Source organism: Anomaloglossus baeobatrachus, chromosome 9 (assembly GCF_048569485.1).
Source record: "Anomaloglossus baeobatrachus isolate aAnoBae1 chromosome 9, aAnoBae1.hap1, whole genome shotgun sequence".
Taxonomy (NCBI): domain Eukaryota; kingdom Metazoa; phylum Chordata; class Amphibia; order Anura; family Aromobatidae; genus Anomaloglossus; species Anomaloglossus baeobatrachus.
The window spans coordinates 20,889,972-20,914,315 of NC_134361.1; positions in this window are offsets into that span (position 1 = coordinate 20,889,972).

Sequence of the window (24,344 nt, forward strand, 5' to 3'; positions counted from 1 at the left end):
AAAGCCCCGTCCCCGTTGGGACTTCCTTGCCCCGTTAACCCCTCCCTGTTAAGGGCCATGGACTTGTTGGCCACCCCAAAAACTTTTGGGCCTGTAAATAATCCCTTATCCTGCCCCCTTGGGCCATGACTTCCCGTTCCGTTGAGCCTCCGGAGAGGCAGATTGGAGGAGGGACCCGCAGCAGAGTAGGCTGCGGTCCTGTCACCACTGGGACCGGTGACTATCCTCCGGGGAGCTTTGAGCCACTGCCGGGTGCGCCGCACTGTACCCGTTCCCGCCTGGGTGACCTAGCCTCGTTCCTGTTTCCGGACTGGGGAAAAGGGGTGCTGCCCATTTCTTAGGGGCAGCATCAAGGCTAGGTTGTTTGGGTGGGGAAGGCGGAAGACCATGGACCCGTTACCGTTATTAATAAAAATGTTACCGTTATGCAACGTTCAAACTAATGCCTCCCGTTACGGGAAGATTCTTCAGAAAGCGTGAATTGTAAAAATGTTATTATCCTTGTATATGTTCTTCTTTTTCTTTTTCTTTTCGTTCCAGAAAACAATAAACCGGAGTTGGTCGGGCAGCCCGCGGATGGTCTGCATTTAACTAAGGGGGGATGTGATGCCCTGGACCCCAGGGGTCACAGGTAGTAACACCTACACCAACATACACACCCCCATCCCCGGTGACGACACACCCGTCACCCCAGGTGGGATACCTGATGCCTCCCTCAGGGCGAGTAGGGCACACCAGGTGGGTGGAGTCAGGCGGAAAGACCCGCCCAGCCGAGGAGACTACTGTCCTGAGGCAGGAAGTTCAACAGACAGTTAGGGGAGTGTAGAGAGAAAGTGCAAGTGACAGGAGCAGTGCTGTCAGGGACCCGGGTAGGAGCCTGGGATCCCCGCAACGTCAGGCAGGCAGACGGTGGTGACCGCCTGCAGGAGACCGGTAGCAACCGGCGAGACCGTAGGGACCGGGGCAGGGTTGGAGCCCGCCGGCCCTGAACGTTAAGTCAACCGTTTACCGGAGCACCAGTAACCGGGTAATCAGACCCCGACCTAGCTCTGAAACTACTGAGTTTAGGCAAATTAACTGATTGCAGTCTGGGCCTTTAGTGTCCTTTCTCACCCAAGTCCCGAAAGAAGGCAACAGCCCACCGTTACCGGGTGAGCGTCACCGCCAAAGACCAGAGACTCGAAGGGCCAGCGCCTGCGGGCAACCGAGGGCTCCGTCCGGTCATTGAATCGGGGAGCGGGCTGCCATTGCCCAGGCAGAGGTAACCAACACAGTCAAGAGGTGCAGGGAAAGAGGGGCCACCATCACCCTCACAGGGGACACCGGCAGCCATCTGCGGGACCCGAGCTTCACCAAACTTTAGTTTACCAGTGACTTTGAGTGTGAATAACTGTGAGTACACCAGTACCATCCGGGCACAGCACCGCACCGCCGTCCCCTGCACCGCAACGATACCCACATCATCCTGTCCCCTCAGCGGGCCCCAGGACACACCGCCCCTACCCACGGAGGGGCTACCATCCAGGCTGCGCCACAACACCGCCACCCGGGAGCCCCCACCATCACCAGCAGCGGTGGTGCGAAAGATCACCACGACCCATGGGTGGCGTCACGACAACCCCCGTTCAACCGTCCCCATCACCTCTCCCTTAACAGAGCGACAAACCCCCGGTCCTGAGGCGGTCGAGCCACCGACCACCCGAGCCCGGACCTGAGCGGCTCGGCCAGCGGAGCAGCCGAGCCCCCAGGGCGGTACACATTTACCAGCAGGGTGGGATACATTTACCAGGATGGGGGGATAAATTTACCAGGATGGGGGGATAAATTTACCACGATGGGGGATACATTTACCAGGATGGGGGGAAACATGAAAGGATGGGGGAAACATGCCAGGATGGGGGTACATGAACATGTCAGGATGAGGAAACATGCCAGGATGGGGAATATTTAGCAGGAAGGGTGACATTTACCAGGATGGGGTACGTTTGCCAGGAAAGGGGACATTTACCAGGATAAGGGAACATGCATGGATGAGGTACATTTACCAGGATGGGGTCATTTAACAGCATGGGGGAACATGCCAGGATGGGATACATTTACAATGATGGGGTTCATTTACCAGGATGGGGTACATTTACCAGAATGGAGGACATTTACCAGGAATGGGGTACATGCCGGGATGGAGGAACATTTACCAGGATGGAGAATATGCCGGGATGGGACCATGATGGGGACAAATATACCAGAATGTAGGAAATATATGTAAGGATGGGGGAAATGTTTACCAGGAAGTGGCCCAGGAAGGGGGACATAACTACACAATGAAAGGGGAGGGGAGCAACTCGTACGTCTTTATGGGTTTTCAGGATGTTCAGACTTTGAAATGTAGATGTGGATTACAGGGTGACATCTGATTGCATTCCATGCTAAAATCTGTCTAATATGCTGCAATTGTTTCCAGAAAGATCAATCCAATTGCTGTGTCTGGAAAGAGCAGGTGCTCAGCGTCAATGTGTGGTAAGCTGCATGAGCGTGATGCCCCCTGCTGAAGAGAAGACTGTAAAGGTAAGGTTAAAATCAATTATTTACATAATAGGATTGGTTGTCACTTCGGAAAAAAAAATGGGTTTAGGGCTACAGTTTGGGCACTCGGCCAGCAAAAGGTTCGCCGTGACTGACCTAAGGTCTTATACCAGAAAAATCCACATTTTCCTTGTATGTAAATCAGCTGTTTTAACTTATGGGCCGGACATAGATCTCCCTGAAATTTTGCCTCCAGAGATTATTCTTAATAAAAGGAGATGTTACCAGTAGACACAAAACAGCAGAACTGAACTTTGTTGTCTTACAAATACGGTAGTAGCTGCAGCTTTCACAGCTCTGCTGTATTGTCCTGGCTGCCTGTGAGATGGAAGCTGAAGCTGAGAAGAACCTGCAGATGTGTCAGGTATAATCATACACAGCTCTGCAGTGAGATCAGGAGAGAAGAGTGTCAGTCATTATATGTCTCATATTGGTAATGAACCCTTTTATTTAAATGAAGCTCTAGGGAGTGGAGTCTCATGCTGATCAGTGTCCAGCCCATAGCCTGTAACAGCTCTTTTACATATAAGAAAAACATGGATTTCTCTGAAAGAGGACATTGGATCTCAGATATAAAGGTATCATTTTATTCAACTTCCTATGACCTACATGCCCATATAGACAGCACTAGAGGGCTGATCCTACTAACAGATTCTCTAGAAAGTTTATAAATAAATTATAAAAGTGCTTTATTTTTTTTAAGTACACAATAATATCCATCCATAAAGATGAGATAATTTCTTAAATCCATATGCTTTGGAGGAGAACAATAGCCAGAACAGGGTTTTCCCACATATTGCCTGCTAAATCAAATATCATGGCACCAATTCTCTTTTCTACACCTATTAAGAGAACCAGCCAGCAGGATTTTCATATATAAAGTAAAACCAGTGCTATACTGGTGCTAGGATGCTGAATGGAAACATAGCTTTTGTTCTGAGATTGGATAATATATTTTGGAAATATGTGCAAGTAAAGTTCCAGCAATGCACTGCTATTTGATTGACAGGGGCAGCAGGAAGGGAATATGTGGGTCAGGTTTTGCTATCTATTCCCTCCCCCGTCTGCCTTCCTGGCCTTTCTCGGCCTGTCGCAGTTATAGACGTTAATTCCAGTGCAGGCAGACAGTCAGGGGTTGCAATAGATAGCAAGACCCGAACCAAAGATTCCCTCCCTGTGGCACCTTTCAATCAAATAGCAGTGAATTGCTGGAACTTTACTTGCACATATTTTTTAAATAAAACCTCCAATCTCAGAACAAAAAGCTATTCTTACATTCAGCATCCTAGCACCAGTATAGCACTGGCTTTACTTCATATATGAAAATCTTGCTGGCTACTTCTCTTCAAATGTGTTTGTTTCTAAATACTCTATCTGACAATATCCATCTATGAAGATGAAGCCGACAAAAGACGAGCATAAGACAGGGAGCCGGGGACTTAGATTTAAAGCACCACTACAGGGGTGCAATAAAAAAAACAAAAAAACAAACAATGGAGTGCTACTTTAATACTGGTAAGTTGCGCCGTATAATATATTTGATATTTCACCACACTGCTGGGCTCTAAGTGTATTTACAGGGACATTTATGTGGCAGGGTCCATACAGACGTGTCCTTCCTTACCTTTAATTTTTATTTAACCTAAGCTGATATTTGTGGCGGTGTCACACCATATTTATATGTCTCTATGGGGCCACCCAGTGGTTGTGATGTGCATTGCAGTCTAGTGAGGGTTTTTCTCCAAATACAATAGAGTTTGTGTAACTTTATTTGCCCGTCCCGTTCTATCGGTCTCAAAAGTGGTCCGTGGCTGCTGCAGGGGAGCAAAGGAACTGCCTCTCACCTGCGGCTTTTGTTTTGATTAGTCAGCCCGGCACAACGTTATATGTGTTATCAGGTATGAGGATGCAACAGCACAGACGATGAGGAGGCAGTGGTAATTGAAGCAACAACGATTTATTTTACTTTACACATTAAAGAAAAGGTGTCTGTGCACAAGCTCAAAAATGCTTCTGGCAAAATTGTTGTCACCTTTCCAAAATTGTGGGTAAACAACTTTATTTCAAGCATATGATGCTTATTCACACTCACCTGTGAACAAAATACAATCCTTCGATGCCATTTGAACTCCAATTTATTAAAGGGAACCTGTCACCGATTTTGGGGCCCATAAGCTGCGGCCACCACCAGAGGGCTCTTATATACAGCATTGTAACATGCTGTATATAAAATCCCAGGACGCTGTGTAGAACAAAAAACCCACTTTATAATACTCACCTAACCGTCGCTCTGCGGTGGATTCTTGTCAGATGGGCATCTCCGTTGTCCAGTGCCAACGCCTCCTCTTTTGGCCATCTTTGTCCTCCTTCTGAAGTCACGGTGCATGACGCATCCTATGTTATACACACTCACCGGTCCCGCGCATGTGCACTACAATACTTTGACCTGCCCTGTTCAGCACAGAACAAAGTGCACCTGTGCAGGACTGCAATACTGGCAAGTGTGGATGACGTAGGGAGCGTCATGCACCCCGGCTACACAAGGAGGAGGACGAAGATGGCCGAAAGAGTAGGCGCCGAACCGAAAAACGGAGACGCCCATATGACTAGAATCCACTGCAGAGCGACCGTTAGTTGAGTATTATAAAGTGATTTTTTCATTCTACACAACGGCCTTGGCTCTTATATACAGCATGTTCGAATACTGTATATAAGGACTCACTGGTGGTGGCCGCAGCTTATAGGCCGAAAAACTGGTGACAGGTTCCCTTTAAGATTTATTTTTCAAGTGCTTGAGAAATCATGGTGTATGGGTGTATGGTGGCTGGAGACTTCTTCTTTATTAGCAGGTGACTAGTTTAAATAGGGTCACAGACAGAGAACAAGGTTCTTCTGAACTATGGAGCTAATAGGAACAGTAGGGGCGTGAACAGAAATATGAAACTTCCCCACCCATCGGTGTGACTTGATCACCATCACTTGATCATACAGTTAAAAGACAAAATGGACACTACAGGAAGAAAATGGATTCTATTCTTTCACAATCCCCCATTTTGTGACCAATTATGTGTCAGGGGGTGCTATGCTGGCCCTGCAACTTTTTGCCCTGCATTCGTCCTGACCCTGGAGGCACCCTTGATTGTAGATTATGTTTAGAGAAACCCCTGACCAGGCCTCCTGGTTGCAGGCCTCATAATTGCATTTATACAGAATTTATTGTTATTTTACATTTTGATTTATTTTACAAGACCCCCCCTATCTGATTGCCTGTGCATTTCTGCTGATCAGAGCAACATAGCTCTGATCAGCAGAAATGCTCATCTCCTGTGAGTACCACCGCTATGTCGGCTCTCACAAGAAGCGCTTCATAGCAACGTCAGGGGTGACAGCTGACCCCATGCTACCATGACAACACATTGGCGTCCTGTAATCGCGTCAAGGCGGCGGGGAGCGGCGCGATCCCTGCTACAGCCATTTGAATCATGCTGTCCGAATTTAACAGCGCAATCTAAGGTGTTTACAGGCGCGGCTGGATCTCTGATCTGCGATCCACCTGCGCCTGTTAGCCACGCATGTCTGCTGATCTGATTAGCAGACATGTGCGGGGATTACATGCGAGCTCTGGCGATAACCAGAGGGAGGCGACCAATGACATACCAGTAAATCCTTGGTCGTAAATGGGCTTAAATTGAGGGTGCCAACGATTTTGTCCAACCCATTTTGGGGGTTTTGTGTGAAATTATGTCCAATTTGACTTTTCTTTTGTGGTGTTCCAATACACAGAAAGTAATAAAATGTGTGGATAACAAAACATATGTAGGGGCAATAATTGTCTGGGAGAAAGATTGATTTTTTGGAATAATTTCAAGGGTGCCAACTTTTTTGGCCCTGACAGTATATACGGGTGTCAATCATGTTTATATTTCTTCTTAATGGAATATTACACTCCATTTTCTATAGTAGATATCAACCCCATATAATGCATTATACCCTGTGCTTATTATAAGTCTACATGCACATGTTGCAGACATTCTGCACCAAAATCTGCATCTTCTGGCAGGAAAAACGCTGTGGCAAAAACCGCGCCTGTTTTTGCAGCAATTTGCAGCTTTTTTTTAAGCGTTTCTTAATGCATTGTTTTCATTGCTTTAAATGGTGAAAACGCAGAAAAAAAGACGCAGAAAGTATTGACATGTTGCAAATTTTATCTGCAAAGAAAAATTCCCGAACATGTGCACAGCCCATCAGAATTCTCATGGGCTTTGCTTTTATCACGATATCTGTGCAGAAAGAAAAAAATGCATCACAAAACAGAAAAAAACGCACCGTGTGCAGCCTAGGTGTGGTAAGTATAATACACATGTGTTCTGATCACAGGACACTGATGATAGTAGATGTTTCCGGTGGTCTCAGCCATGTAGTTCTGTCACATATTCCTCCTCTGCTAACGGGGTGGATGCGATGTCTATACACTGAGCTCCGACAGCAACTACAACCCCTGGCAAAAATTCTGGCCTCACCTGGCTCTGCGGATGTTCATTATAATAATAAGTTTTATTTCTATAGCGCCAACATATTCCGCAGCGCTTTACAATTCAGAGGGGACATGTACAGACAATATGAAACAATACAAAATAACAAAATTAAGATACCAAGAGGAGTCAGGGCCCTGCTCGTAAGCTTAAGGGTGCTTTACACGCTGCAACATCGCTAGCGATCTCGTTAGCGATGTGACACGCCAGATCGCAGATGTGATCTGCCGAGATTACACATGTGACCGGCGCTATAAAAACGACCTATGTGCGATCTCGGCAGATCGGATCTGTGATCTGGCGTGTCACATCGCTAACGAGATCGCTAGCGATGTTGCAGCGTGTAAAGCACCATGTTACTTTTCAAGACCAAACAGGGGGAACAATTATGGAATCATGAAAAACAAACAAACAAAAGAACACTCTCATACATCACTAGTATTTTGTTGCACCACCTCTGGCTTTTATAGCAGCTTGCAGTATCTGAGGCATGGACTTAATGAGTGACACACAGTACTCTTCATCAATATGGCCCCACAATTCTCTGATTGCTGTGGCCAGATCAGCTTTGCAGGTTGGAGCCTTGTCATGGGCCATTTTCTTCAATTTCCACCAAAGATTTTCAATTGGATTGAGATCTGGACTATTTGCAGGCCATGATATTGACCTTATGTGTCTTCTTTCAAGGAATATTTTCACAGTTTTTGCTCTATGGCAGGATGCATTATGATCTTGATAAATTATATCATCCTCTCCCAACATCCTTTCAATTGATCGGATAAGAAAAGTGTCCAAAATTTCAATGTAAACTTGGACATTTATTGAAGATGTAATGACAGCCATCTCCTCAGTGCCTTTACCTGACATGCAGCCCCATATCATCAAAGACTGTGGAAATCTACATGTTCTTTTCAAGCAGTCATCTTTATATTGTATAAATTTTCTTTATGTAAATCCCATTTCCTTTAGGCGGTTTCTTATAGTTCGGTCACAAACATTGACACCAGTTTCCTCCCATTCGTTCCTCATTTGTTTTGTTGTGCATTTCCTGTTTTGGAGACATATTGCTTTCAGTTTTCTGTCTTGATGCTTTGATGTCTTCCTTGGTCTACCAGTATGTTTGTGTGGCGCCCCTGACCTAGGTCAGGCTCCACTGAGTACTGCACTCATGCTGAGTGAGTACAAGGCAGGTAAACCTGAAGGCTGACCAGGGTGTAGACACACAGGCACATAGTAGCCAGGTCTCCCACATGGACCTTTGAAGGGATGCCTGGGGAATCCAGGAGGGGGCGTGGCCTCCATTTCCACTTCAAGGGGTGTGGTTGAGAGGCTGGTTGCTAGGGTTGCGGAGGCAGGCACAGTGGGGAGAGGAGTAGTGAGCCGAGTCAGTTAGTGAGAGGAGAGCACAGAGTACAGACGTGAGGAGGCACTAGTCTGACACCGCAGGTGCAGTGACTACTGGCGGGGAGAAAGGGCTACTGGTAGTGCCGCCTGAGACATCACCTAGGGCCAGGAGGACTGAGAGGTGGTGGGGTAAGGGGACTGCCTAGTAGACTCTGCCCGCACGGGGTTACAGGTCCCCAGAGCAGGAACCTATCTACTAGGCCTGCTAAACCTGCTGGTGGGGAGCACTACATGCCCCCCACCAAACCACCACAGAGTCCGGAGCCACGTAGCAACGAGAGGGCCCAAAGTTCACAAGATGCAAGCAACTGGAGTGACCTGGTCCAGGCTACAAGCAAACGGGCCGAAAAAGGGGAGAACAGGCAGTAGCAACTTCCCTGGGTGACCCCGTAGGACTCCAAGTCTGGGTCACCACAAACAACTGAGGGCTAGGAAGGCGAATTGGTAGTCACCTCTGGACTCAGCCTGAAGGTACCTGGTTCTCCTGCAGCTTAATCACAGCATCGCCCGGGTTGGCTCACTTGCAAAATCCAACTGTGAGTAAAACCCCTGAAAGACACTACTGGACTGTGAGTGAATTAATCTGCGACCTGCTGCACTACACTCTCACACTTGGGCCCTGGGGCCAGCCTCACTCCCGGGAGGCCACTACACCTAGCTGCACCCACCATCAGCCCCAGGCGAATCCCTAATCTGCAGTGGCGGTCGCCCTGACTGCAATACCGAGAGTGGCGTCACGAAATTCCCCATAGAAGTCAACCTGATCCTACCTGTGACCAGAAGATCCCTCCACGTGGAGTCCCTGAAGGTAATGCAGCTTCGCGGGGCTTAACATCTGGCATCACGAACAGGATAAGGACTAGACCTGTTAAGACAGGTGACCATGTGCCTGGGCGGTCCGCTTGAAAAATTGGAAGCGCCGCCATATTGCCACCATGAAAAGCGCGCCAAGAAACTGCAGCAGCGCTCGAAAACAGAAGTTACCGCCCACGAAGAGGTGTGGTGACCGAGAGAGCCCCTGCAGAGTTCTGACCTCGCGTGCGATGGAGGCGGATCTGTCGAGAGACGGCGGGAAGACTCAGAGCTGCAGGAAGTGAAGCTGGGAGGCTGCAGAGAAGATCTGTAGAGCAGCGACGATGCAGAGAAGATGGCGTCAGCACGCAGCAACCCAGAGCCAGGCTCCGCTGCCTGGTGGGACTGGGAACTGGATCAGTGATGTGAGCGGCTGGAGGCTCGGGTGATGCAGCAGATCCGGGAAGGATACGCAGAGCTCAGAGAGATGGCTGGAGTCGTCTGGGCCCACAAGAAGTGGAAGGAGAGGCAAGTGACGCGCCAAGCAGCAACTACCCAGACTCCAATGATGCTAAGCCTGGGTGAGTCTTGTGTTGCCCCTGCCCGCACGAGTGCACCGGTCCCCGCTGCGAAGCTCGCAGTCCCCATGGAGGCACATGCAGCAGCGATGCCCGGCCCGTCCAGCCCAGGCCGCCGCCATGCCAGGTTCGGCTCTACAAGACTACGCCACAGCAGCGAAGCCCAGCCCGGCCCATCCAGGCCGCCGCCATGCCAGGCCTGGCCCGCCAAGACCAGGCCGCAGCCATGCCAGGCTCAGCCCACCAAGACCAGGCCAGACCAGCGTCCAGCTCGGCCCGCCAAGACCAGGCTGTCGCCACGCCAGGCGCGGAACGCCAACACCAGGCCGCAAAGCCATCTACCCCGGCCTGCAAGGCCAGAGCAGACACCGATCTCCAACGTAAGGAACCGGGTCCCCCGTCCTTGCTGGTGGGAGAGGACCTCGAGTTTTCAAGGTTCAAGGCGGATCTGGAGGCGCGGTTCCAGAAGGAGATGGTGGACCGCTACCTGCTAACCAGGCGCTCACCTGGAGCGGCCTCAGTGACTCCCGCGGCTGAAGACCCACTGCCCTGTCCCGAGGAGGGAAGCCTGTCCTCAGTGCTGCCACAAGAGGAGTGCTCAGAAGAACTAAGGGAGAAGGGAGAGGGGAGGCCAGGAGGCTGTGGAGCCGTCCCCGGAGCCCCCAGAGGAGGATGCAGCGCCATGTGTGATCGAAGGGGGCCAGGAGCCAGAGATGTTACCGTATTCCCGCTGGGAAGAGAGACCGCCAACCCCTGCTGAAGATGAGGAGCTGTCCATCTTTATGCCAAGCATGTATGTTACCTGGGAACCTACAGGCAGCGAGGCGGCAGTCCAGCAGAATCCAGCCTGCAAGACACGGCGCCGCACCAGAACGAAGCTTCCCCCTGCACAGCAGTCTCCAGATAGGAAGGACGAAGTAACAGCCAGAGACTTGGAGGAGAAGCAGTCCCTAAGGAAAGCTAAATCCCAGGTCAGAGGTCCTCTTTGCCGCGGAGTTGTGGAGGAGTTCAGTTTGAAAAGTGGATAGGGCTTTATTGTAGCACCCGGCATGTAGGAGGGGATATTTGTAAGCAGAAGAGATGTTCGTTCCCGCTTGACCAGAGGACATCCTGGCAGAGATTTGCGCATGGGAGACCTGGTCGAGTTCACAAAGCACCAAGGTGAACGCGGCTGGTGTGCACTGGACGTGGTGCCATGCCCCAGGAATCTTTCCAGCACTCCTACTGTTTCCACCCAACCCCCAAGGTCAACAGCTAAAGACACAGATAAGAAAGAACAAGACAGAGAAAGAGAAGAAGATAAAGACACAGAAACGGATAACACAGATGACAGAGAGACAGGAATTGTCAGGAGCTGCAGCCCTACAGGCCAAAGCCCTGGTACAGAAGAAGAATCCATGTAAAGAAAAGTACAGCCAAGTTACCAGTTGAAGTTTTAAAGAGTTTGCAACGTTGACAAGTTTCAAGTAATGTGCCCACAAGTACTGTTGTGAGAACCCCTTTTTAAGTATACTTTGCACCAGTTTTTGTGCATTTTTATGAACCATAAGGCTATGAACTGGCTATAGCCACAAACTCTCGCAGTGTTTATAGTTACCTTGAATGGTACCACCACCAGAGCCAGCCTGTTTAGGGGCCTGGCTCGTCTGTGACCAGAGAGCACGCCTGTTTATGGGGCTTGGCTCTCCACCACAACAAAACAACCGTCTGACCAGGAACACCGCCTCTACATCCTGCCAGAAGTGGCCGAAGATGCGGTGCAACTGAGAGGAAGCCGCCTCTACATCCTGCCAGAAGTGGCCGAAGACGCGGCGCAGCAGAGAGGAGTGGCTTACTCTAACCACCAGCCCTAGGAGAGGAAGATTGGAGGAAAGGTCTGGGGAAACAGATGGCCCAGACCTGGTTGCTAAAAGGACCGGTGACCTGCCTCCTAAGAGGGTATTGGGTGGGTTAACGGACTTGTGGGTGGAGGGTGGTGATGTATGGTACCTGGTGGTTTTTACAGTGTTTTATGCATTTTAAAATGTTTGTCTTGCACCCCGAGGACGTACTGATGATACCTAAGGGGGAATGTGGCACCCCTGACCTAGGTCAGGCTCCACTGAGTACTGCACTCATGCTGAGTGAGTACAAGACAGGTAAACCTGAAGGCTGACCAGGGTATAGACACACAAGCACATAGTAGCGAGGTCTCCCACATGGACCTTTGAAGGGACCCCTGGGGAATCCAGGAGGGGGCGTGGCCTCCATCTCCACTTCAAGGGGTGTGGTTGAGAGGCTGGTTGCTAGGGTTGCGGAGGCAGTGGGGAGAGGAGTAGTGAGCCGAGTCAGTTAGTGAGAGGACAGCATAGAGTGCAGACGTGAGGAGGCACTAGTCTGACACCGCAGGTGGAGTGACTACTGGCGGGGGAGAAAGGGCTACTGGTAGTGCCGCCTGAGACATCACCTAGGGCCAGGAGGACTGAGAGGTGGTGGGGTAAGGGGACTGCCTAGTAGACTCTGCCCGCACGGGGTTACAGGTCCCCAGAGCAGGAACCTATCTACTAGGCCTGCTAAACCTGCTGGTGGGGAGCACTACATGCCCCCCACCAAACCACCACAGAGTCTGGAGCCACGTAGCAACGAGAGGGCCCAAAGTTCACAAGATGCAAGCAACTGGAGTGACCTGGTCCAGGCTACAAGCAAACGGGCCGAAAAAGGGGAGAACAGGCAGTAGCAACTTCCCTGGGTGACCCCGTAGGACTCCAAGTCTGGGTCACCACAAACAACTGAGGGCTAGGAAGGCGAATTGGTAGTCACCTCTGGACTCAGCCTGAAGGTACCTGGTTCTCCTGCAGCTTAATCACAGCATCGCCCGGGTTGGCTCACTTGCAACATCCAACTGTGAGTAAAACCCCTGAAAGACACTACTGGACTGTGAGTGAATTAATCTGTGACCTGCTGCACTACACTCCCACACTTGGGCCCTGGGGCCAGCGTGACTCTCGGGAGGCCACTACACCTAGCTGCACCCACCATCAGCCCCAGGCGTCCCCCTAATCTGCAGTGGCGGTCGCCCTGACTGCAATACCGAGAGTGGCGTCAAAAAATTCCCCATAGAAGTCAACCTGACCCTACCTGTTACCAGAAGATCCCTCCACGTGGAGTCCCTGAAGGTAATGCAGCTTCGCGGGGCTTCACATCTGCCTTTAACAACCTTCCCATGTTGTTTGCATTTGGTCAAGATTTTAGACACAGCTGTCTGTGAACAACCAACATCTTTTGCAACTTTGCGTGATGATTTACCCTCTTTTAATCCTCTCCTTTGTTTCAATTCACATCTCTGTTGTTGGAGCCATGATTCATATCAGTCCACTTGGTGCAACAGCTCTCCAAGGTGTGATAACTCCTTTTTAGATGCAGACTAACGAGCAGATCTTATTTGATGCAGGTTAGTTTTGGGAATGAAAATTTACAGGGTGATTCCATAATTTTTCCTCATAATTGAGTGATTCCATAATGTTTCCCCCAGTTTGGTCTTGAAAAGTAACCGTTACTGGCTGCACATTATGTTTTCATGATATTTTTATAGTATTTCTTAAAGCCAGAAAATTGCCATTTGAAATGACTTTCGTTTGGTGCCGTCTGTGATCCGCTTTTTTATACAAAAGTAAACAACTGAATGAACATCCTCAGAGCCAGGGGAGAACATAATTTTTGCCAGGGGTTGTACATCGCACAGTATGTCACACCACCATATTTATCATATTTATTTAATCGACATGTCCCTAATTTTAGGTAATTATACTTGTCATCAAAATACAAGTATAATGACCTAAAATACAGAGTTTTAGCACCGTTTCATTTTCTCCCTGACAGCATTAAGGAATCAGGCATTTATTATATGTTTTTTTTATTTTTGTATTTATTCATTTTAAAGGTATTTTGTTTTCTGTTACGCCCTCAGCTCTCCTGTAATGACCACATGTTTTCAAGTCTACTCTGTTTCTTTATTTCATTTTATTAGCGGGTTTTTGCCAGTTGGGCCCCTTTTTTGTATTTAAACAGAAAATATCATACAGTGTCCACTCACCTTTGAAACCCCTTCTTTTCTGTTCTTGCTTCCAATCCTGGCACCAATCTCACTTGGATAGCACATAGCACGAAGAAAGATCCTAAATGATCTGGCGAGGGAAGGACGTCCACCAGGAATAAGCACAATCTTACATTTTATTTCCTCAATTTATAATGTCTATTACATGTGCATCCGTCAGGAAAAAAAACCCTCTAAAATCACTCTGGGGTGTGTGGCAAGTTACAGATCAATACGTTTCAGCTAAGTTAAAGCCCTAATTATGATACATAAAAGGCTGGCTGCCTCTCTGCGCGGGCAGCTAACTGTTTGTGCAGCCAGCTGCCTCTCTGTGAGGGCGGCTGTCTGTGCGGGCACCTGGCTGTCTGTCTCTCTGTGCAGGCGGCTCTCTGTGCGGGGCGGCCGGCCGCCTCTCTGTGCAGGCTGCGGTAGTTGGGTGCAGAAGGACGGTGCGGTGGGTGTCCCAGATGCTCTGGCTTCAAATGATGGCTCCCAGAGTCGGCGCGTGCAAAGATGGAGCTCTCGGCTCAAGATCTTCTCATTGAGCTGAGAGCTCAATCTGCGCACAAGCTGCTAAGGGTACCATTTCTTTGAAGTATGCACCACCAACAGAGCATCTGGGACACCCACTGCACCGGCCTGCTCCACACAGCCAGCACAGCCCAACCTCTGCTAGCACAGACCCCACCGCTGCTAGCACTAACCCCACTGCTGCCAGCCTCCCTGCCTCCTGTGACTCCGCTCCACCACCCCTGCTGCCCCCCTCTGGTAAGACATCACCGGAGTATAAGATGGACCCCTTTTTTTATCTCTACATTTAGGGTACGTCTTATAAAACGAAAAATACAGTACTTCAATGTGGAGAAAAATTTTATTTTTTGAGCCAAATTGTTCCAATTGTTATACTCAATCATGCAGTCAGTATATAGTACATAGATAAAAAAAAATATGTGATTTCAAAGAACATAGTATATGTGATATGTACTGATAGTGATCTGTAACTTGCCACTCACCCCAGAGTGTTTTTACAGGGTTTTTTTTTCTGACGGATGCACATGAAATAGTTATTTTAAATTGAAGAAATAAATTGCAAGATTTTACTTATTCCTGATGGACGTCCTTCCCTCGCTGGATCATTTATTGTCTTTTTTATATTTAAACCCCTATTGTTGTATCAATTTTCATTTGTGGTTCATTTTTGATAAAGGATTTGGTACGAACCTTAAACGCGTTAATAAAAGCCACCTGATGTATTACCAAATAAATGGCCACTACAACAAAGGCAGAAAAACCCTATACCAAGTAGTGTACTGAGCCAAATAAAGGTATTTACAAACAATTGTTTTATTGAGAATGATTTAAAAATTGAAATGAGAATGAACACTAAGAAAAAACATTTCTGTTTCATTGAAACATCCATAGAAATTAGAAAAAAAAATAAAAAATAAAATATATATATATATATATATATATATATATATATATATATATATATATATATATATATACATACACACACACACATATTATATTATACACATACTAATGGGTTTTTGTTTTTTTTTTAAACAGGCAGCAAAAAGGCCAGATATCTGCACAGTGCAGCCTGACTAAGATAGATTATATATTTACATGCATGCAATGAACCAACAAGTTTATGGTAGGAACAATACCAGTACGAACCACAAGATGTCACTGGAGGGCTGATATGGAAGAATAGTATAACAAAGGAAAAAGTATACTGTATATCCATATACTGTAGATGAGAGAGAAGGTATATAGTTTACTGGCAGCCAAGGGAGATGAATAATGTCAGCAAAGATTGCACACTGTCCCAATAAAGAAATAAATGTGCACCCAAACAGAGACAGAACAATGCATAGGCAAAATGTGGCGCCAGAGAGCTACAAAACGTAATATATTACCCCTAAGACAGAATGTATCAAGTCTTCTAAGGAAATGAACAAAATATAAAAAGTGGATAAACAGACACTTATTTACCCATTGTTATGGCCCAAAAAAAAAGAATATGGCAGTGACATAAAAAAAGCCACATATGTCACAAAAAGGAAGCAAGAAGAACTTGAGAACATTTTTTACAGCTTTTTAAACTGCACGTACAAAAACAAAATATTAAAATGAGCCTCAGCAGGGCCGGGGGTAAATGGCCCAATCCTAAACTGATTACCAGAAAAACAAAATATTAACAACACAAAAAACAACAAATTTTTCTTTCTTACGGTGGATGTTTTTCAATGTTGTTGTTTATTTATTTTTGATAATTATTGCCCTGAATAAATGCACAAATCCATCAATGATCATTTGTTGCTCAGCTCGTCTACATAAAAAAGCAACAATAATATCAGTAATTCTGCTATGACTGGGAGGAGCTCAGGGACACTGAAGCAGATGGGATTCAGCTTTTCAGCCACCTTCAGAGCAGCGCTCACAAGCTCAATAACAACAACACATTTGTGTTGCACTTTTCTCACAATGAACTTAACGCATTTTGAGATTTAATTATTACTAGCTGTAGCAGATAGTATACAAGATGACCAAAAAATGAGATAAAAACAGAATAGCCAAAACATGGCCACCTCCCCCTGAAGAAATGATCCTACAACTGAGATTGTGAAACGTATACGTCGGGGCTTTCTCCGGGGGGTCCGCTCTGCTGCTTTTCAGGCCTGCATTGTGCACTTTTATGGGTATGTCTACCTAACTGGCTGGGCTCTTTATTTATTTATTTATTTATATCTTTATATTCAATCTGACTGTTCATTGGGATCCATTTAGTACCCTTTTGGTGGCTAAACCTGTATATTTTACTACAAGCTTTGACTTTGTTTGACTATGTTACTCTGTCATTGCAGAGTTTGCTTCTTACCAGCACCTGTATTAAGCAATGTTTACTAGTGAGATTTGGATCCTATTTTAGTTTTATATACTGAATGTATCTCTGTTACCTCAGAGTACACACTCTTATCATAGTACTTATCTAGTGCTGGTTCTTATGACCTGTCTATGTGTAACAATTGTCAAAACTTCACATCATGCTCTATGTGTGTAGGATGCCTTGTCCATTTTATATGTACTAATTTCTGACCCAGCCTGTCAGTCATTATTTTTATTACGTATTTGTATTTTGTACATTCATCTTTCCCTGACGGCCTGTTTTGCTGCTGATCTTTCTGTGCCAGTTGCTCTCTATTAAACATATATTTGCACTTTACTCTTTGTCCTCCAGTTTTTGTTAGCTGTAGCAGATAGTAACTGTCTCTCTCCCAGTCTCTGTCTGTCTCTCTCCATCTCTGTTTGTCTCTCTCCCTGTCTGTCTCTTTTCCTGTCTGTCTCTGTCGCTTTCCCTGTCTGTCTTTGTCTGCATCTCTGTCTGTCTCTTTCCCTGCCTGCCTCTGTCTCTATTTTGCTTTCCCTGTCTGTCTCTGTCTGTCTCTCTTTCCCTATCTCTTTCCCTGTCTGTCTCTTTCCCTGTCTGTCTGTACCTTTCCATGTCTGTCTCTTTCCCTGTCTGTCTGTATCTTTCCTTGTCTGTCTCTTTCCCTGTCTCTCTCTTTCACTGTTTGTCTCTTTCCTTGTCTGTGTCTGCCTCTTTCCTTGTCTGTCTCTTTCCCAGTCTTTCATTGTCTGTATCTTTGTCTGTGTCTATCTGTGTCTGTCTCCCTGTCTGTGTCTGTCTGTCTCTTTGTCACTTTCTCTGTCCCTGTCTGTCTCTTTTCCTGTCTGCATTGTGACACACCAACATTCTTCTGAAGTTCTGGCCGTATTGAGGCTCCCAGCTCTATTGACTTTAATGGAAGCAGGTTTTTTGGTGAATAACTGTAAAGCGCAGGGTTAAAATTTCCCCTAAAACATAGTCTATGATGTTCCCTGAGTCACATGAGGCATTTGTTCAAAATTTCATGATTGTACATGTGACGGTGCAAATTCCTTTAGTGGACATGCACACATACACAAATACATACATACATATACAAATACATACATACACTCAGCTTTATATATTAGATTGCTGCAGATTTTTAGATTAACTGAGGACAGTTTATTGTTTTGTCTGGGAGGCCAATATATAGGGCATTACTGTTGTACAACCAGGAGGGTATTAGGATGTACCAGTAATTGTACCAGTCTTGGTCCCCCCTGAAGTGGGGACAAGGGGTTCTAGATCAGGGCTGTCCAGGAGCAGTGCAAGGAAGGCGGTGCAGAAATCTTCATCATTAAAAGTATCTCTGGGATTAGGAACAGCTAGGACCCCCGATCCACTGTTATGTCCTCACACCCCGTGACAGGATCACAATGGCCTTTTCAATGACTTTCCCCAGGAAGATAAGGTTGGAAACATGTCTGTAGCTGCTAATACCAGGGTCCATGTGCGGCTTCTTAGAGGCTTGATGATGACAGCTTCTCTCAGTAGATCAGAGAAGATCCCACAATGCAGAGAAGAGGTAACTACAATCCTAATTTTGGAAGCAGCAGGTCAGGACGCTGTAGCAGCGCCGCCGGGCTGGGTCCATGTTGTTCTGTGGAGATGAAGAAGGACGGTTCTGAGCTCTGGATCATCTTGCAGATCAAACTTGACCGTAGAGTTGAGGTTTTATTTTTACCATTGATGTCATTGTTTGGTGTTTTTTTGGATGCCAGACCAGATAGCAGAAACTTTTTTGTGAAATTATGGACAAATCTTTCCCAGAATTGGGAAGACGGCATATTAGGTCTGCACAGACCAAAAATTGTGTAAGCGATCAACCATGAGAACAGAACTAACGACCATTAAACAATGGTGGAGGAAGGTTTAGGCTATGTGCGCACGTTGCGTACAGTCACTGCAGAAATTTCTGCAGCGATCTGAAGAGCACACATGCGCTTCAAATCGCTGCAGAAAATGTCCGTAGTGAAGCCGATTCCATGCGCTCTGCCTGCAGCTCCTGCCATAGACAGAGCAGGAGCTGCCGGCAAAGCGCACGGAAGTAGTGACATGTCACTTCTTAGAACGCGCGATTCTGGCAGTAGCCGAAGCGCTGCGCTCTAAAACGCCACGTGCACACGGCCCCTGCACAATCTCCATAGATTATGCAGGGGACGCAGGACGCATGCAGTTACGCTGCGCTACAAAGCGCAGCGTAACTGCATGTATTTACGCAACGTGCGCACATAGCCTAACATTGACGAGGTTTTTGGTGACATTTTTGGATGACCAAGGAGCAACAACATCAAAATTGCGGCACTATATAATTAAGGTCTGAAAGAATGTCTTTCTGTCCCTTGAAACTGAGGTAGTAAGCGCTGCACTCCTCACCCAGGAAACCGGCCTCCTCTGATAGACTACTGCGGTGGCCGGTCACCTAGGCAACAAGCAGTAAACAATAGAATTAAAAATTTCTGCATTCTTGAGAACGGAGAGGAATTTTAAAAAGAGGTGAAATGCAAAGTTATAAGCACTTTACAATTTTACTCATTTTAGAAGTTGAAATTAAATGAATCAGTGATTTCTTATAAGTTATTGAACTTCTGCGCCTGAGATGAGCGACCTAAATATTAATATAAAATATCAAATAATCGTTCATCATGGAAATCCCTAAAGAGTAAAGTAAGAGCAAAACTATTTTAATTTTTAATGTTGCCTGCACGTCATGACAGTAAACTGCCACAAGAGGGCAGAGGAGGACAAAAGTAAAGGAAAGGACAGCGGAGGACTCTGGCCCTGATTTATCGTTTACGTGTTTTTTTTAACGTTTCTTCTTTATTTATCTTGTGGTTTTTGTTGATATTTTTTGTGCCAAATTCATCAAAATGGCGCACAAAGTCAATGTTTTAATGTTTATTTTTTCTGTTTTCAACCATTATAGCAACAATTTACAGAAAAAAAGCAAATATTTAGCAAAATATCATAAACATTACTCAAAAAATTCTGGGGTACATAAAATCACTTCAAGGGGTGGGGGAGGGGAGAGAGCATGGAGAACATGTGCAACAAATTTTGCCAAATGATGAATCAGGTGAAAACATCTAGAAACCCAAATCCCCGCCCACAGGTGCGAACGAAGAATAAAAACAGGCAAACTCATAAATTAGACTTAAAAAAAGCAAATAAAAAAGATGAATTTGGGGCAAACAAAAAAGGCACAAAACACCAAAAAGTCGACAAAAAAATCAATTAAATTCATTAATGAATCGAACCCAAAATGTCAGTTTGAAGCGGTACTCCCATCTCCAAGATCCTATCCCAATATGTAGTAGGTGCAATAATAATATTAATATTTTGCAAATCCCTCCAATTAGAAATGTAGTATAGTTCTCCTGATTAGCTATATCTCTTGAACCTCATGTGCAGGGCATTGCAGCACCTTAGGTATCCATGGTTAAGACCACGCATATAGGGACAGTTAGTTAGTTGCATAAGGTCGGATACCTTATGCAATTTTTTTTCTGATTTGTAGTACACCATATGATGAACTAATACTGTCATTAAATACTACAACCCATCCCGTAAAAATTTAAATACAGCTATGATGGTAAGAGTAAAAAAAACAAAAATGTAATTAGGATTAAAAAAAGGTTCTTGGATGATAAAATAAAAAAAAATTATAAAAAAAGAAATATGGCTGTGGCAGAAGGGCTAATATAAACTTCTGTGAGATTACAGATGTCACAGAAGAGAGGAGTCATTTACAAAAAGGGTAGAAGTTTGGGAAATATTGGAATGTAAAGTTTCCCACTACATAAGATACCAGTGCGGATAATAGGTGTATTACCCCAAGTCACCACTGGAGGGCAGAGCTGCATTCCATTTGGACTTTCTCCTGCTCGTGCTGCTGGGAAAGGACGTAATAGATAAGAAATAAAAAGAAAACGAGCACATAATATAATGACCGGCGGAGTGAGCCAGAATACGGATCCGATGACTCGTGTTCTTTCCTATAGATGATGGAAAAGTCTCCAGATTCTGTCTCCTGTCAACAGAAAACCATTTCTCTTCTTCTGGTTTTGTCCGGTGAGAATATTCCAGATACACAGCAGCATTTCTATCCACCTTAATTGCACACAGAACATTATCTCACATTTGTCACTCAATTTACCACAGTTTTTGGAACAGATTAAACAGCAAAAAATGAAAATTAATTCACACGTTTTGCCTACTATAACATACTTCCACCACCACAGTGGTAAAGCTTCTATTCAAGTTAAATCACACAAAAATCTGTTATAGGTATACAGATATTAAAGAAGCTCAAAGAAGCCAAAAATTGTAAAATATAATTTTTTTATTCATTATTTATTAAAATTCATATATGAAAAAACTCCACTAAATAATACCCTAGGACAAGGTAAAACAGGTCAGAAGGTTCAACCAATGGTTCTACATTTAACATAGGGATTTAAGGATTCATAGTGCCCCATAGTTGAATACACATATACAAGGCTACAATGAAAATTCAATCTACTCTTTTCCAAGTGCAGAACCCATTACATAAACATCATCACGGTAACATACTATATGGTAACCAATAGCTAGGTGCCACATACCATAACTAATTTTAAGTCAATGAGGGATTCCAGGTAACATTGTTATATAACCTGCTATGTGGACATGTAACCGGAGCACCATAAACATATGGTTACCACATAATACACCACATAGCTTAATCGGTAGGAGGTAACCCTCAACCCCTCAGGGAAACCATTAGTATGCAATTTACCTGTTAAAGACCTGATAACCACGTCCTGCGACCCCAACACGTGTTTCGCCTTTTTCTTCTTCAGGGGGCGTGAAGAGACACACGCCCCCTGAAGAAGAAAAAGGCGAAACACGTGTTGGGGTCGCAGGACGTGGTTATCAGGTCTTTAACAGGTAAATTGCATACTAATGGTTTCCCTGAGGGGTTGAGGGTTACCTCCTACCGATTAAGCTATGTGGTGTATTATGTGGTAACCATATGTTTATGGTGCTCCGGTTACATGTCCACATAGCAGGTTATATAACAATGTTACCTGGAATCCCTCATTGACTTAAAATTAGTTATGGTATGTGGCACCTAGCTATTGGTTACCATATAGTATGTTACCGTGATGATGTTTATGTAATGGGTTCTGCACTTGGAAAAGAGTAGATTGAATTTTCATTGTAGCCTTGTATATGTGTATTCAACTATGGGGCACTATGAATCCTTAAATCCCTATGTTAAATGTAGAACCATTGGTTGAACCTTCTGACCTGTTTTACCTTGTCCTAGGGTATTATTTAGTGGAGTTTTTTCATATATGAATTTTAATAAATAATGAATAAAAAAATTATATTTTACAATTTTTGGCTTCTTTAATATCTGTATACCTATAACAGATTTTTGTGTGATTTAAAAAATGAAAATTGTACAAAATCTTGAAAAAGGTCAAAAGTTGAACATTAGAAAACGTAACCGCCTGCTGCGACGTCCGGTAGACACTGACTGAGCCATAGCAGTGATGTCACTAAGTTTACCTACGGTCACAGCTGGAGGTTCCCACAGTCCCCCACCTGTGACCGCAGTAAATTCATTCAACTCAGTGACCTCACCTCAGGTGAACACATTGAGTTTAATGAGACTTGCATCTACTGGCAGACAAACCTCATTTTTTTTGCCAAGAGATGCAGATTTGGTGCTGGAATTTATACACCAAATATCTGCATCAAATCTGCATCTTCTGGCAAAATACACATCTAAACGCAATGTGGTTTTGATGCAATATTGAAGTGTTTTTTGCCAGGAGATGCAGATTTGATGCAGATTTGGTGAAGAAACATGGTTTATAAATTCCAGCACTAAATCTGCATCTCCCAGCAGAAAATCGTACCAAAATTGTGGTATTTTGACACCATTTCGGTACGGTTTTGTGCTAGGAGATGCAGATTTGGTGCAGAAATATCTGATGTGATTTTTGCACCAAATTTGCATCTCCTGGAAGAAAACTAGACAGAAACTGCATCAAATCTGCATTTTTTTATGTGATTTTCTGCCAGGAGATGCAGATGTGGTGTTGAAATGTATACACCAAATTCCTGCACAAAGTCTGCTTAAATATAGCGGGTTTTTTTGCCATGAGATGTAGATGTAGGAAACACGGTATGTGTAACTATCCAGCTCCTACAACGATTTAACTTCCATTTGCAACCCCTGGCTCTTATTGCAGCCATTTTACAGCCCTGAACATCTTGACTTGTATGGGGCTTGTTATTCAGGGTCAAATTCACTTGTTGAACCAGATTTATTTATTTTTTTTCTTGTGCTTGTTTGGCGTACCAGAATATCCACGGGTTCACTCATAACTACTCACTGCATTAAATACCAGTGCGGATAATAGGTGTATTACTCCAAGTCACCACTGGAGGGCAGAGCTGCATTTCATTTGGACTTCCTCGCGCTCGTTCTGCTGGGAAAGGACGTAATAGCTCAGTAATAAGAAAACAAGGACATAGTATAACAGTTAATGACCGGCGGTGTGAGCCACAATATGGATCCGCTGACTCGAATTCTTCCCTATAGACAATGGAAAAGTCTCCAAATTCTGTCTCCTGTCATTAGAAAACCATTTCTTTTCTTCCAGTTTTGTCCAGTGAGAATATTCCAGATACACGTCCGCACTTCTATCAGCCAAAACTGCACAGAACATTTCGCACATTTGTCACTCAATTTACCACAGTTTTTGGAACAGATTAAGCTGAAAAAAATGCAAAATGCACAAAAAAATTGGAAACAGTCAAAAGTTGTGCAAAATATTTGATGTACGCCTCGAGTTAGGCCAAGCATGATAACGTTACCTGTAGTAACAGGGGGAACATGGCCTTACGTGGAATTACACATCATGTATTCAGCTTCATGCAGCGCAGGCTAAAACTGAGGCTAATTTTTCGCAGTGATTTCGGGTTTTCATAAATCTGACCCAATTTATTTCAATCATTTTTCTTACTCTGCAGTATAAACACCAGCGCTGATTAATCCTCTTCACTGTGTCGTATGACGAGACGCGGTAAAAGGTTACAGAGAGGAATCATGGCTGAGCCCAGCGCTCCCTTCACCACACAATAATATACACTACAGTACAAAAGTTTGGGGTCACGCAGACAATTTTGTCTTTTCCATGAATATCCTACTTTTATTTATCAGATGAGCATGCTTAATGAATAGAGAATATCGTCCAGACAGTGACGAGGTCAGAAATAAGGATTTTTACTTGAAATAATAATTTTCTCTTCACACTTTGCTTTCGGCACAGAATGCTCCTTTGCAGCAATTCCAGCTTTGCAGATCTTCGGCTTCTAGCTGTTAATTTGCGGAGGTAATCTGGAGATGTTTCCCCCCATGCTCCTCCCTCCACAAGTTGGATTGGCTT